The sequence below is a fragment of the Prionailurus bengalensis genome, chromosome B2, assembly GCF_016509475.1.
Source record: "Prionailurus bengalensis isolate Pbe53 chromosome B2, Fcat_Pben_1.1_paternal_pri, whole genome shotgun sequence".
Taxonomy (NCBI): Eukaryota; Metazoa; Chordata; class Mammalia; order Carnivora; family Felidae; genus Prionailurus; species Prionailurus bengalensis.
This window is the reverse complement of record NC_057349.1, coordinates 71,061,859-71,079,264: the sequence shown is the minus strand read 5'-3', so window position 1 is coordinate 71,079,264 and position 17,406 is coordinate 71,061,859.

The window sequence follows — 17,406 nt, the reverse complement described above, 5'->3', positions numbered from 1 at the left end:
ATGCTGGTCGATAGTACAGATCCCTGGAAAACAATATAGCGGTTTCTTTAAAAGTTAAATATAAAGTTAACACATGACCTGGTTATCCTACTCCTAGGAATTTCTTCAAGAGATAACTATAGTCTACACAAAGGCATTTTGTAAGAGTTTATATCAGCATTATTCATAATAGCTCCAAACTGAGAACAAAATGTCCATCAACTGGGGATTTAATAAACAAAATGTAGTCTATCCATATAATGGAATATTATTCAACTGTAAAAAGGAATTACCTACTAATGTACACTATAGCATGAATGAAGTGTGAATCACTATGCTAAGTAAAAGCCAGATGCAAAAGACTACATTTTTATGTCTTCATTTATATGAAATGTCCAGAATAGGAAAATCTACATATACAGAAAGCAGATCAGTAATTGCCTAGGGCTGCAGGGAGTAGGGGAGTTGGAGAAAAATGAAGAATGACTGATAATGGGTAGGGGATTTCCTTCAGGAATTATAAAGACATTCTAAAATTGATTGTGCTGATCACTGAACAACTCTGTGTATATAATGGCAACCACTGAATTATCTGCTTTAAGTGTGTGAATAGTATGGTATTATGAATCATAGCAATAAAGTGTTGTTGTTTTTTAAGCCAGAAAATGGGAAGCCAAGTTTTAGGATGGGAAATCAGAGAATGCAGCAAAGAGTGGGGAAAAAACAGAAGTGAGACAAGGAAGCTGGGCATTATATATTGTGGCCTGGCGAGCAGAGGGCAAAATCTAGCACTGGTGGAATAAATGGCTGATGGGTTCATCCTTAAGTCCACCCAGAGATGAATGCTTGATTGATATTAGAAGTTAATACTTGATAGCATCATTAGGGAGAAGGTTCAGCATCAATACTGGTGACCACCGTGACTAACCAGCACCTCCCCTGGCTTTCTGAATGCCTTCTGATCTCATAGAGAGGGAGGAAACCCCAACGATAATGAAAATTAAATGTCCCATCACTTATGTGAGTGGGATCTCAGATTAGATTAAATTTGATTTAGAGGAACACTGCAATAAAGCAAGATGAAAAGACATGCTGATGATCTCATTGATATTCATACTCTTCCTTACCCTTTGTGTATAGCATGGAGGTTGGCAGAGCCACATCCCCAAGGACAAGCCCTAATCAATCGGAGTCAGAGCAAACCCATCCCCTTTGCCACAGTACAGACCTACTTCGCATGAAATGTTCTGCTTTTTGCTATTATAGTATAGTTTTTGAAAAGTCATACCATTTTCAGACAATTATTCCTTTTTCCTGCATGAGGTTTTTCCTTTTTATCCCCAAACACTAAAAATAGAATAGAATAAAAAAATAAATACAAATAATATTTTTGCGACTACGGTTCAGGCAAAGACATGCTCATCAATTTACTCAACACAAACATTTTCTAGGGAGACAATATCATATGGGTCTAATTTGAATTGCATGCAATGTTTAGATAAACCCAAAACAATCGACTTTGCTTATGTATGCCAAATGAGAGGGATAAAGGGTTTGCAGTTTCAACAACTCTTAGTCTATTGTGAACATGCACTACTTCCATGGGTTTCAAAGCATTCTTTTGCTTAGCTTTTATTTTATCCTAAAAGTGTTTTTCTAGGATATAACTTTGAAGTGCAGTTGGAGTGCAAGATCAACTGAGTTCCAAAAGACTGGACAATTGAAGAAAATGGTAAGGAATACGCAAACCCTTATTATGCCCTGTTTTATGTATAAATTTGTATTTACTTTCAAATTATTGGATTTTTAAAAATTAAATTATTTATATTGTTCAGTTGTTATTGGGAATTGGGAGTGAAATGCATCACGACTTTTAAGATTAATGGAAATAGGGGCACCTAGGTGGCTCAGTCAGTTAAGTGTCTGACTTTGGTTCAGGTCATGATCTTGCAGTTAGGGAGTTCAAGCCCCATGTTGGGTCTGTGCTAAGAGGTCAGAGACTGGAGCCTGCTTTGAGTTCTGTGGCTCCCTCTCTGCTCCTCCCCCACTAGTGCTCTGTCTCTCAAAAATAAACATTTAACATTTTTTTAAAAATAGGGGCACCTGTGTGGCTCAGTCAGTTAAACATCCGACTTTGGCTCAGGTCATGATCTCATGTTTTGTGTGTTTGTGAGTTTGAGCCCCGTGTTGGGCTCTGTGCTGACACAGTTCAGAGCCTGGAGCCTGCTTCAGATTCTGTGTCTCATTCTGTCTCTGCCCCTCCCCCACTTGTTCTCTGTCTCCCTCTGCCTCTCAAAAATAAATAAATGTTAAAAAATTTTTTAAGTAAAGTAAAATTAATGGAAATAGGTTTTCCACTTAATGACTTTCACCCAGCATCAGGGGTTTCAGGAAGGAATTTGTCCTCAAACAAGGACAGGTTTAAGTCTTTCCAGTAATAAAGTCAATGTGAGCATGACATTTCTTTAGCTATAAAATTTGGTTCAGTGTTTTCATTGGGTCTCATTAGGAACAGTTCAGGAAACTCATTTGACGGTTTGAGAAAGGACTAGTTTTTTGTACCTGAATGTGGATAATGAAGTGTGTAGCTGTGCAAGTAGCTGGCAGCCATTTTGTGACCATGGCACATACATAACAAAGCATACATAACAACAGAAGCAGCATACATAACAACAGAAGCAGCTACAAATACAAGATTTGAAGACTTCTGAAATGTAGCCAAAAGTTTTTAGAGGGGAATTTAAAGCCTAAATGCTTATATTAGGGGGATAAAAGCAAAACTCCAAGTCAATTGCATAAGCGTTTACTTAAGACATTAGAAAAAGAGCAAAATAAACCCAGAAAATATAGGAGGAATAAAATAAGAATGGAAAAGTGTGAAGTAAAAACGAGAGTGGCTTTTTTGGAAAAAAAGAAAAATGAGTGAAACTGATGAACCTCAGTGAAGACTGATTAAGGAAACAAGAGACAACACAAAATATTAGCAATGGAAAAGGGCATAACGGAAAGGCAGCAGAGATTGAAATAAGAAAATAAAAGTAGCACTCATATTATTACATTTGAAAAATTGGGTGAAATAAAATACTTCTAAAAGTTACCAAAGTTGACTCAACATTGGTCCAGAAATAAAAATCAGAATGATTATTAGTTCAAAATTCTCCTTGAAAGAAACTGGCAAGACCAGGTGATCTTACTGAGTAACTCCAAACCTAAAGTTCAAATTAATAAAATGAAGGGGAAGACTTTCCAATTTAGTTTATATATCTAATTTCTTTTGTTATCAAAAAATAAAAGAAAAAACAAGTCCATCTTTTATTAAGGTAAGAGCAAAAATTTTCTTAAAAAGTGCAAACTTAATTTAGCAATGCATAAAAAGGTAATCTATCATCACTGTGTTGGATATATTCTAGGGATACAAGTTGATTAGAAAATCTATTAAGTAATGTATTACATTAACATATGAGAGAAAATTTATATAATTTCAATAAATATAGAATAAGTAGTTGATAACATTTAATAGTCGTTTTTGATACAAATTTTCAGTGGGTAAAGCATAAAAGGGAATTACTTTAACCTGAACACAAGTGTGCATAGAAAAGTTACAGCAAACATTATTATCAACGGTGGACCACTATCGTTATTCCTAATGTAACTATTTTTATTCAACAATGGACTAAATATCATAGTTTGTGCAATGGAAATAAAAAGCTATAAAGATTGGAAATAAAGTCAGTTACTATTCAGAGATAAGACTGTCAAAATTATAATTATAGATTTTAGCAAAGTTACCAGTTACAAGATTGATAACCAAAAGTCAGTGGTATTTTTGCATATCAGCAACAAACTGCTAGAAAATGAATACTTAGGAATATACTATTCATAATAGCAAAAAATTTTAGAGTACCCAGGTAAGGATTTTAACGGAAAGTATGCAAAAAAACATTATTTTTGTTTTGGTTTGTTTTTTATCATTTGCAGTTCATTCCTTAAAACAAAACAAATCAAACAGAAACTTAAGCTATGATTTAAGTGGGGTTTTTAAAGGGAGTTAATGTGCAGTCTTAAATAGACTTTCAACCAATTTTTTTTTTTTTAGCACCAATTTACATCTGACACCCAGAATTACTATGGTCATAAATCCTTTGCAGATTCTGCAATGCAAATCAGTGTGCTTCTAAAACTTCCCCACTGGTGGTTTATCATTCGGCTGTCTTGGATTTGCTACGTAAACATCAGTTACCACACACCCAACAACCACCCAGATTTCACCGTCTTCTCCTTTCTTGTTCTTTGTCCTGCAGAGTTTACTCTCCCACAACCTTTACTGTTGTTTGAGAGAGCTTCTGAAGGAGCATAGACGTGAGTGTGTATGTATTCAATTCACTATGTCTTTTTTGCTTGATTTTGTATCAGTGGGCCATTCTAAATTTATATAAGCATATCCAAGGAATTCACTTGGAAATCAGACTAATCAAGTATATACTTGGCAATTGAGGAAAGAAAATGATATTTTGCAACAAGACAGGCTGTTCTTAGAAACTAACCAGTGGGCAGCAATTACATTAATTGGTTTGACCAACATGCCCAATTCATTTAAACCTGGATTGAGGGTTATTTCCAGTGACTGAGTTGGGGTCAAGTCTAAATAGCTATGGAGGGGTTCCAAAGTGTTGCTCTTTGGAGTAGGGGTAGGGTAAGAGAATCCAAGGCTTTAGCAATTTTAACAACTCCCTTAAAAGCAGAAGGTTGACTAGCACATGACAATGCTTTTTTAAGGTGTGTGAATAAGGCACGTCAGCAGTGATTTGCCCTTTTCCTTTCTCCTCGACACTGAAGAGATATAATGCAATGACATGCCTTTTAGATTTCCCCCCTTTGCAACTCATGTTTAATATGCACTTTGCTACTGCTCTTCTTTTCTAGGTTTTTCATATTACACACGTACCTCAAGGGTGATTCTCACAATTGACAGTTTTAGAAATACTTTTTAATGATGATTTTAAAAGATAAGTTATAAGAACTTTACTAATTTAGGCTGTGGATTCTTATCTATAGCTGAACAAAATTACACTGCAATTTCCTTCAAAACTTATAATTCAGCACAGAATCAAATCTTTCCTTTCATCTTCAGATCGTCTGCCTAGTTTCCAAATCCCTGGAGATCAATCTAATTCTCCAAGATTTTGTTCCCTTTAACTCCTTCCTTCTCAGAATCTCCAATCATGAACCTTTGTCACAGAATCTGTCAGTGAGAGTCCTGTAGCATATCTTTGGCAACATTTTAAATGTTAAACAATTGATCTCATGACCATTATCCAGGTCTAGGAGGTTAGGATTTTGATTCCAAATTTATGATAAAGTAAAATATAAATATATTAGCATATATTATTGTTCCCAGTTCTCGATACCAGAGTATGGAAATATTTTCTTTTAATTTTTTTAAGTGTTTATTTATTTTTGACAGAGAAACAGAGCATGAGCGGGGGAGGGACAGAGAGGGAAGGAGACACAGAATCCAAAGCAGGCTCCAGGCTCTGGGCTGTCAGCACAGAGCTCAATGCGGGGCTCGAACCCACAGACCGTGAGATCATGACCTGAGCCGAAGTCAGACACTCAACCGACTGAGCCATCCAGGCACCCCAGGAAATATTTTTTAAAAAGAATAAAATAAATGGGAAAGGGGGAGAGAAGAATGATGTGAATTACATGAAACAATGTAAAGTGACTCTTCTAGAGGAAAATGTGGACTTTTTTTTTTTTTTTAGGAAGGTCCTTTCCAAATAGGTGATGTAAAAAAAAAAAAAAATCCTAAACTGCATAAACCAGGCTTAACAGAAAAGACTGACAAACAGTAAATAAAAATAAAAGGCAGGCATTATTATTTCAGGGAGCTGGGAAGTGGAAAGTTTCTTCCATAGAAATAATTATTTTAATTATGCCTAATAAAAGAGCTTTTTACTTAGTGTTCATTAAAAAAATGTCACACTGCTGCATTTATACCTTTAAAAATCATCTGCTTGGCATTTTTTTTTTTTTTTTTACTGAATTTGCACTTGTTTCAAACATTATACCCTCCCTGAAGCCTTTTCCAACTTCCAAAACAAGATTAATTACTCTCCCCTTAAGGTCTCATAGGGCTTTGAACTGAATTTTCTTTTAGGTCTTATAGTTGACATTTTTGGTATTGTTCTTCCTTTCGTATGCTGCCATGAGCTCTTCTAGGAAAAATACTATGACTTACTCTTTTAACTTCAGTGCCAAGGTACATAATATAAATAAAAGACTGTTTTCTTTATCCTTTTTTTATTATTGGCTTTTAATGTGAACATTTAACTGGACATTTCACTAGTATAGTTTATAAGGTCTATTCACTCTCATTTATAAGTACATTTATCATTTCTTTCATTTAATTAAGATACAATCTCTTACTAAAGTTCTAATTATATTGCACCAACAGCCATAAAATAAAATGGCAATAGTATCTATTTTCATTTGCTGATCTTCCTCATAAACAGAATTCTTTATTAGTATATTACTGTAACAAAGCTCAGTGGTCCCAGTGGAATGAAAAAGTCACCTGTACCTTACTACAAGTTGCTTGCATGTGGGACTTAGCCAATGATGACAGCCTGTTTCAAGACACAGTTGACTTCCTTACACCTCAAAAATTGTCTAAATGGGAGGAGTAAGAACAGTAATGAGTTTTTAAAATTGCCTTTCATTCAAGAGAGAAGAAAGTAAATGACAGTGACATTTAAGTCCATTAACAAAGTGTCTGGTTCCGGTTCCAAAGCCTGTCATTAAATATATGCTTTGTCTGTGACATTTTACTCTTTCCTAGATTAAAAAAATAAGGGTGAGGGACTAGATGACAGCCAACATTCTTTCTAATATTTCAGCACTACCACCCTGTAAAAAGGCCTCTTCTATTTGTATAATCAAAGCACTTGGGATGGGGTTCAATCTCTACCTGCCCCACATAAAACTTAAGACTCACCAAAATAGTGTTACAGGGAAGCTATAGCATGCATGTGTAATCACACTCCATGCCCACAGGGTTGGAAATGCAGTTGTATCTCATGATATAAAGCAGCTTTGAGCTGGTGATAGGTTAACATTAAAAGGATTAAGCCTTGCTTTGACATGGGCTGACATTCAAAAATTAGGTTTAATGTTAACAGCTGGAATGCTCAAGAAAATAAAGAGTAAGTAAGGGAGAGACAAATGGAGTTAAATTAGAGCAAGTGGGTGTTAAAGGCATGATGGAATTATTTTCAACTCCGTTTAGAAATGTTTCATTGAATAGCTAAAAAAGATAGAGTTGGCATAAATTCTCAACTATGATTACAAAATATAGAAAAAATGCCTTTAGGTGGAAATTTTCATCTTTCGAGGTAAGTATTGTGCCACTGGAAACTTTTTTTTTCTTTTTTTTTTTTTAAGAGAAATGACTAATCCTGGAGGTTTTTTTTGGTTTTTTTGTTTGTTTGTTTGTTTTTAGCACTTTCCAGCTTCAGAGCACTTGAAAAACATGCTAATACTTAAAAATCAAGAAGACCTGTTAAGTCTCAGGAGGCAGATTTATTTTCCCCTCATCATATTTGCCAGAAAATTAACTTACAGGTCTCAGCAGCAGAGGTTAAGATTGATTAAAAAGCTTTTTGATGGCTCACAGGGGGTGAACCTTGAGGTATATTTGGAGAGCTGTAGGTAGTTGATAAGAACCAGGATGTAAGAATCTCCAAAGTATCCACAAATTCCTTTCTACCTACATCTCTGCACTCTGTGGACCCCCTGCATCAGAGTCACAATGAGGAGGGAAGTTCGGGGTAGGGCTTATTAAAAATGCAAATTTATGGCCTTCACCTCAGACCTATTGAAACAGCAATTCTGGGGTGATGCATAGGAACAAGCACCCCAAGTGGTTCTCATGCTTAACAAAGTGAGAAGCCCTGGACTGTTTCTTAACCACTCTCAATACTCTCTAGACTAGATCACTCATTTTTACTGAGAAAACACTTGCTAAACACTATCTTACACTTGGTTGGATGGTGGGTATTACCAGAGTTTGAGGTCTAGAAGGTCTAGTAAGTGAGACATAAAAACAAATGTGCTCATGTTCATTCTACTTGAAATGTCTCCAGTTCCCCCTCACTGTGTAGCCCTGCTAAATTCCTTCCTTTTCATTCTCAAGACCCAATTGCCATATCTCTATCTCCTAACCCCCTAAAGTAGAATCGATTATATTCTCCTTTGGGCCATTAGTTGGACTATTAAATTTACAGGCTGTAGAAGTGCTATTACAGCATTACTGAAACTGTCCTGTAAGACTGCTCACGTGATGTCAAAGAGAATTTCTTATTTTATCCCCACTTCCTCACAGAGTGCCTGGTACAGAGTGAATTCTCAGTAATTTTTGTGTGCTCATAGGGTTCACAACGTTTGGGGAGGTGGTTGAACTTTGAAAAGAACATGAATTATAAAGAAATATGAAATTAAAACACAATAGTCTTTGAGAGTTACAGAGACCTACATTGCCTATAGCAGACACTTCACTGGATGTATTGGCAAATTCATTCCTTTTGTGATAAAGGGGGAACCTGGAAAGCTCAAGAACTGTAGAAGAAGCTTGATTGCTTTTTCTTCAAAAAGGCAGTTAAGTTAAGGCTAATTAACTCAATCCTTTTAATAATGTTTAAACTTTCAGCCATTACCCTCTTAAAGTCTCTGGTAAGTACAAAGATTGTGAATTTCTGTAATAATCCTTTGATGCACATGAGCTATGTGCAAACATAAGCATACATTTTCTAGAACTGAAAGACTCTAATGTCTTTAATTCCAGACTCTAAACCCCCTAATTTTACATAGTCTTCTACCTACAGGCTTTATAATCTATAGTTTATATTTTACACTAGTAATCATCACTAAAAATTCTGCTAAATCATATTTCAGTGATCCTAAGATACACATTTCTCCTATTTTCACATGGCAGAAATCAGGATTTTAAAACTGATGTCTTACTTAAAAAAATATATAGTAGCTTTATTCTTATCAGTAGTAACCCTAAGCAACTAACAAAGGATCTCAAACACTATCTAAAGCTTGCCAAATACATAGCAAAATATATATCTTTAGCACATAAAGCATTTGCTTGTAAAAGAAAAAAATTAAATTTTGTATTTAAATCTTTCAATGATAACCTAGGAAACACAACAATTTCTTAAGTGATTCTATGAAACAGACCACAAAGTTTAAGGTATAGCTTTATCTTTTCCCATCTTACCTGAAACTATGACTTTGTAAAATTCAGAAACTAAAGAATTACTGGAATTTTTTTCCAAATTACCTACCTGGACAACTTCTCTTTGGGTAAAGAAATGTGGCTCATGTTAGAAGTACTTGAAAGAGACAGGAATCCCTAGAACTAAGTAGAGAGGTGAACTTTTGTAGTTAAACTAGTTAAAATTAACACATTTATGGATGAAAGTAGTCCTGTGTAGAAGATACAGCCTAAAAAATGGTTTAACTCATCCTGGCTGGAGAAGTCTGGCAATAGAGAGGTTAAGTCTAAAGTTACTAGAGAGTAATCATGGAGAAAGACCAGAGCAACGATGGCCAAAAACAAAGGTTTCCATAACTAGAGACTGTCTTAGGAGGGGAGAATACAAGGATTCCAGAAAAGGGAATCCCCAAAAGCAAAAATTCAGTGAGTTTCTCTCTCATAGAATAGCCACTCTGAGTCTGGCAGACCCACATATTTTAATTCTGAAAATGTTATTCCTTTTGTGGGGCAGGGGTAATTCACAAGGCTTTACCATATCCCACGAAGCTCACTGTGCTCTGATTTTATTCTCACCAAGAGTATTCATATCATTAGCACATTTTTAAAAACATTAAAAAGCATTCTATCAATTTAATAATGGGTTTTCAGGGGGTGGCCTGTGTGGCTCAGTCGGTTAAGTGTCCGACTTTGGCTCAGGCCATGATCTCACAGTTTGTGGGTTCAAGCCCTGCATCCTCGGGCTCTGTGCAGACAGCTGGGAGCCTGGAGCCCGCTTTGGATTCTGTGTCTCCTCTCTCTGTTCCTCCCCTGCTCACACTCTGCTCTCTCTCTCTTTCTCAAAAATAAATAAAGATTTAAAAAAATTTAATAATGGGTTTTCAAGCAAATATCAAGTACATATCAATGTCCGCACAATGCATCTGACTTAAGGAACATCAAAATGTGAAATAGACAACTAGAATGAGACCGATATGGTGAGCAGAGATTCCCACATGCTTTCTTTTTTTTTTTTTTTAATTTTTTTTTTCAACGTTTTTTATTTATTTTTGGGACAGAGAGAGACAGAGCATGAACGGGGGAGGGGCAGAGAGAGAGGGAGACACAGAATCGGAAACAGGCTCCAGGCTCTGAGCCATCAGCCCAGAGCCTGACGCGGGACTGGAACTCACGGACGGCGAGATCGTGACCTGGCTGAAGTCGGACGCTTAACCGACTGCGCCACCCAGGCGCCCCACCACCTGCTTTCTTCAACATCCAATTTTCCCTTTCTGCTTAGTAGCAAACATACTAATTCAGGACAGCAATGCATGCATGCACTTAAAGATTAAACTTTTGAGACTTTCTTGCACCAGTTATAATCATAAATTTTAGTAAATGTGATATAAGTGAAATCCAGTGAGGATTTATTTCTCTTCCTCCTTTGCTTTCCTTCCTTCCCTGGAATATGGAAATAATGGCTGGAGTTTTAACATATTGGGCTTTCAATTTTGAAGATGGGAGCCACATACTGAAAATGAGTGATCACAGAGTGATAAAAGGGTAGGTCCCTGATGAAATCTGTAGGCCATACCAGCACTGGACTGTGTATTCACACATTTCTTAACTATGAGAGAAACATATTTATCTTGTTAAAGATACTGTATTTGGTAGTTATCTGCTATATTCAGCCAAACTTATCCTCACTGGTGTATGTGATGATTCTACTTCCCTGGTAGCTGATATTAGGAAGTGGTATCTAGGAAAGCAGACATATGTATTACAGTCACTAGAAAGGAGTATCTCTCGTAACAGAAGAAGTAATTGTTCTGAGGTTTGTGCATTAGTTTCTTTTGGGTCTAGTTATTGTGTAGCAGTTCCTGAGAGGCTCCTCAATTCTTGGGTACCCTGGAAAAAATGGTTTGGGGAGTTCTGCAAAACTGAGGGTAACATACAAGGTCTTGCCTAATTGGTTAACTGGGCTCTCTTTCCCTTTTATCTTTGTATTATCAAATTCTCTAAACCTATACAGCTGCTTGTATTATATTTGAATGTAGAATTCCATATACTATGTTCAATATGGAAAATTCTGTATTTTAAGAATAAGGCAGGTAAATTTTCTTTTTATTAAGCCAAAAACCTACAGAATTCTGAGAGAAGAAGCCATCCACTGCTTAAAACAGTACCTGGCACATGATTGCACATCCATTTATGCTGTGTAGCAAACCATATTAAAACTCAGTGATTTTCAAAAACAAGTATTTATTTCTCCCTTATGCATTGCTGGGTTGGCTGGGTTTCAACTGATTTAGGCTGGGCTTAGCTCTAAGCTGCAAGTTTGATCTAGGCCTGCTCCATGTGTCTCTTCTTCTTGGCTCTGACACTACTTCTGAACTATTTTTACTCACAACACTTCTGATGCCAGATGTGTGGGTTTTTCCCCCACAACAGCCAGTTCTTCAACTCTCCAACTGGTGTCCTATAATTCAGTTCAATTCTGATACCAACTACCCAGAGTTAGCACAGACCCCATAGGTTAAGGATTCAGTGCCACAAGATTATCCCTAATCAAACACCAGTCAAAAGTCTCAGATTGCCACTTGTGCTTCTGACCACCTGGCAGAATTTGAGGGGTTCCCACAACTGCTTCCTCAGGTTTGCTAGTTTGCTAGAATGGCTCACAAAATTCAGGGAAACTCTTTACCATTTTTGCTTTATTATTAAGGATATAACTCTCAAGAACAGCCAAATGGAAAAGAGGCATAGGATATGCAAGATATGGGAGGGGTAGCATGGACCATCCATGCTCTCTTCAAGGAGGAAGACCCTCCCAGCACCTCTATGTATTCATCAACTTAAACTCTCAGAACCCCACCATTTGGAGGACTTTATGAAGGTTTTGTTAGGTAGGCAAAACTGATTAAGTTATTAGCCAGTGGCTGTTTACTCAATCTCTATCTCCTCTTCCCTCCCTGGAAGAAGTGGGGGTAAGGTTGAAAATTCCAACCCTCTAATCATGCTTGGGTCTTCTTGGTGACCAGCCCCCATCCCGAGGCCAAAAGTAACCTTTTTAGAGTAAACTCAGGTATGGTAGAAAGGAGACTGTAATCAACAATAAAAGGTACTTCTGTTAACCCTATCACTCAGGAAATTCCAAGGATTTTAGAAGCTCTGTTGCAGGACCTGGGGACAAAGACCAAATATATATTTATCACACTTGCCTAAAGCACATTTTTCTCATGAAAAAGTCAGGAGTAGAAGCTCATATCAAACCTTTGTTTACATCACATCTACTAATATCCCATTCATTAAAGCAAGTCATATGGCCAAAGCCAAAGTCAACAGGCAGGAAGTATAGTACTCTGCCTACCTGAACCATGTCAAGAGTGTGGATGTGCAATACTAGGTTCAGGGAGGTGAAGAATTGAGCACAATTATTCAATCCACCATAGGTCTCAAAAACCTGATAGAAATAAAACAATATGGTAGAAATTAAAGTTAAAATGTGTGGTAGCAGTCCAACTGAATCAGACACTGAAAATGCCAGATAAATACCAGGAGATGAGTACAAAAATTCTGAAAACTGTAAATACAGAGGTAATCGGGGGTAGAACCATGTTTGGATATTTACGGTTTATTAACCAGGATTCAGCAGGAATGATGAGGTGAGCAAATGAAGACAAAAGGAGACATTCTAAAGTCAACACGGTACTACAAAGAAGTATACTGCCATTGCGAGACAGTAATTAAGTAAGGATTTGTTGGTTCCAAATGAACCTGGGCTAGCTACCATCTTAATCCTCTCCTTATCAAAACTTTGTCATTACTTATTAAGAAATATTTTTCTCTATGGGAATACACCTCTAATTTTATAATGATATAGTCAAAAATTTGACTCACTTTATGGAAATTCATTTTGACAGAATGCATCTACTTTGCTTTGAAATAGTATAGTAATGAACCAGACAGAAAATGGACTCTCCCCAAGTGGCTAAGTAACATCTAGAGAGTGATTTAGGCACTAGGAGGAATAGAAATCTGAGAATCATCACCACTTGCAAAGAGAAAATAAAGCATTGTGATGGAGAATACAGGCACTGGAGACATTTATCTTGAATTCACATCCCAGCCCAATCATCCTTATGAAAAGGCAGTGAATACCTATTTCATAAGCTGTTAATGAGAATTTGACCAATCACATAGAAAATGATTAAAAATAATAAGCACTTAACAAATATTGCCTATCCTCTCAGCCTTTGGTGGACCAGAAGGAGAACGTAACTTAAAAATTAATGTTGCATGTAGGTTGAAATGCTTCTCTAGTGGAGAGATGAGCTTTGACAGAGTTATATATACATGAGATATGTATACCTCACATACATATGATAGCTCACACACACATACATATATATACACACCTGTTGATATACATATAATACAACCATACACACATGTATCTATATACATATACCTCGAAATATTTTTAGAATATAAATATATACTTCTAAATTCTTCTGGCTTTCTCTTTGGGGAAGGAACATTCCAAAGGTAAATAACTTGGCAAGCTTTATAAAAAGTAACTGAAAAAATAATTCTTTGTGTCTCTTGATTGGGTACTGATAGTGATGCAATGATATAAAATAAGAAAAATACAGAATATCAGCATAACTTTTTTAACTGTCATTTTTATAAAATAGTCTATATGTTACTTCTTCTAAGAAGCCTTCCCAGATTTTTTAAATAAACTTCATTTTCCTTCCTAATTTTTTTTATAAAATTTTGTTGTAATCTCATTCAAGCCCTGTTAGAATTAATATTTTAGAAATATATATCCCCCATTAGATAAGTTCTGGGACATAAGGTATCTATATAACAATTGTTATAAGTGACATTTAAATTTTCTTATATAGCTTACAAACAGCCCCTATGTACATTTCTCATTTTTTTTCTCTCACAAAAGACCTATAATAGTTTTGCTTTCTCATCAATACCACATAGAATACTTAGCATATAATAGACTTTCAAAAATATTTTGGTTTTAAGTAAAATTAAAACTGGATTTTTAGGGGCGCCTGGGTGGCGCAGTCGGTTAAGCGTCCGACTTCAGCCAGGTCACGATCTCGCGGTCCGTGAGTTCGAGCCCCGCGTCAGGCTCTGGGCTGATGGCTCAGAGCCTGGAGCCTGTTTCCGATTCTGTGTCTGCCTCTCTCTCTGCCCCTCCCCCGTTCATGCTCTGTCTCTCTCTGTCCCAAAAATAAATAAACGTTGAAAAAAAAAACAAAAAAAAATAACTGGATTTTTAGGTTAAATTAAAAGGTTGACAATTCCCTGAATTTTTATTTCCTGTAAAGCAATTAAGAGAGGAAAAAGATTTTGAATGCTTTCATATTTTCAAAATATCTCAAAGATAAAAAATTAAGTATTCATTAGATAATTAAAATTACATAGAATGACAACATCTAAACAAAGCAGTCAATAGTGTGTACATGCATGTATGTCGTTTGAACGTCTCTTCTTTTCCCTGCTTCTTTTGATTGAGTCGTGGTCTGTACTGTAAATCTCCTCATCCAGTGGATACATTATGAGAGAAAGAATTAAACCAGCCTTCAAGCAAGTGATTCTGTTGGTAATCCATGACCAAGTCAGTTCTCCCCATTCAATCATTTTTCCTTTAGAAAACACAGCTTCCTATAACCCTTTGGGATGCATTTAAATTCTGACATTCCTGTATTGGAAAATGAACTGAAGTCATCAACTCTCCTTTCACTTCACAGATACCCTTCAATCACTATTAACTATGGCTGAATTGTAACTCATAAGATAACGATCTCACATGACAAAAGTTTTCTCCCCCATTATCCACTCGAAATCATCTGATTTATCTGCAAGACTTTTCTATTTTCATGAGCAATTTAAAAATCATTAACAACTCAGGAAAGAGTTCACCTCTTATTTAGTTCTTGAAGTCCATTGTAAGCAGATTCTACGCTGTGTCAACAACCAATTTCTTATTTTCACTGGACTCAAACTGGAAAAGCTCTCTGGAACGTAAAGACTATTCCAAATGAAATGGAATAGGAGGGAGGTAGATATCCAGAACTAGATTTTTTTTGCCTTATTAAAAATAAAATTTGAGAAGAGATGAGAAGCTACATATTAGGAGGAGAGGTAAGACCTCTCGAAAAAAGAAAACAGAATAGAGTTGAGTACCAGAAAAGGAAGCAATGAATTAAGAAATGATTAACAGAATTTGCATGTAGAGTATAAGCAAGAAGAAGAAAACAAATTCCATTTGCAATTCAGACTTTTTTTTCTGTGAGCTTTGAGGATATAGTAAATAAAAGTGAAATTTTGCCAGCAGTAGTGGCTGTGTTCCCATAGGCCTCTGATGGGCCAGATCCTGGGTTAAGGAATGAGGAAAATAATGAACAGGACACAGTCTTGCTCATAGCCTAATGGTGTATGCTATGTAATACTAGAGAAATTTGAATGAGAATGATCAAATTAAAGAAATAGGAATATTTTTTAAAGTGCTAGGGGAGCATAAAAGTGAGAATAATTAATTCAAATTAAGGAGGATTAGGAAAATCATCATGTAAGAGTTAAAGTTTCATTTGGCCCTTGAAATTAGGCCAATTCATTTGATAGGAAAAGGAAGGAAAGCATGTGCATGTTCAGGAAGCAGCAAGTGGTCCCACATGACTGAATGTGGGGCCAGGAGAAGAGGTGGGAGATGATACCAAAAAGTAGATTGAGACTCTATTGAACCAGCAGTTTTTGTACAGTGACACAGTCATATCTGTGCTCTAGAAAGGCCATGTCTGGTAGCATTATGAAGATAGTATGGGAAGAGAAAGACACTAATAAAGAGCTTGAAGCCATTGTAATAGTCTAGAATCTAACAGTGACATTGGGATACAAAGAGACAATGAGTACAAAAGATACTAGGACATATTTCAATTGGGCTTAATTCTTGAAATATAGATGGTAAAGAGGAAGGAGAAAGTGAAACTAGGAAGTTATTTTATACTTTTATAGAGCTTTGATGGACAATGAAGTAGCCATTAGATACATTAGTTGGGAATTTAAAAACAGGAAGAAAAGAAGGCCTTGAGAAGAGGGGTACAGTATACTATCCAAAGCAATCTATACACTCAATGTAATCCTTATCAAGATACCAATGACCTTTTTCACAGAACTAAAATACTAAGATTTGTGTGGAACCACAAAAGACCCTGTCGAGCCAAAGCAATTTTAAGAAGAACAAAACTAGAGCTATCACAATTCCAGATTTCAAACTATATTACAAAGCTGTAGTAATCAAAACAGCATGGTACTGGCACAAAAGGACACATGGATCAATAGAATAGAGCCCAGGAATAAACCCATGCTTATATGGTCAATTAATCTAGACAAAGGAGGCAGGAATATTCAATGGCGAAAAGACAGTCATTTCAACAAATGGTGTTGGATAAAACTGGACAGCTACATGCAAAAGAATGAAACTGGACCACTTTCTTACACCATCTACAAAAATAAACTCAAAATGGATTAAAGACCTAAGTGAAACCCTAAACTATAAAACTCCTAAAAGAAAACATAGGCAGTAATCTCATGAACATTGGGCTTGGCAGTAGTTTTCTACCTCTGTCTCCTAAGGCAAAGAAAATAGAAGCAAAAATAAACTATTGGGACTGCATCAACTAAGAAGCTTTTGCACAGCAAAGGAAACCAACAAAATGAAATGGCAACTGACTGAGGGGGAAAAGATACTTGCAGATGATATATGCAATAAGGGGTTAATATCAAAAATATATAAAGAACTCCTACAACTCAACACTGAAAAAACCCACATAATCTGGTTTAAAAATGGGCAGGAGATCTGAATAGGTATTTTTCCAAAGAAGACTTAGAGATGGCCAACAGTCACATGAAAAGATGCTCACCGTTACTAATCATCAGGGAAATACAAATTAAAACCACAATGAGCTATCATCTCACACCAGTCAGAATGACTAGCATCAAAAGACAAGAAATAACACATTAATAAAGATGTAGAGAGAAGGGGACCCTTGTGTACTGTTGGTGGGAATGTAAATTTGTGCAGCCATTATAGAAAACAGTATGGAGGTCCCTCAAGAACTTAAATACCACACAACCCAGTTATT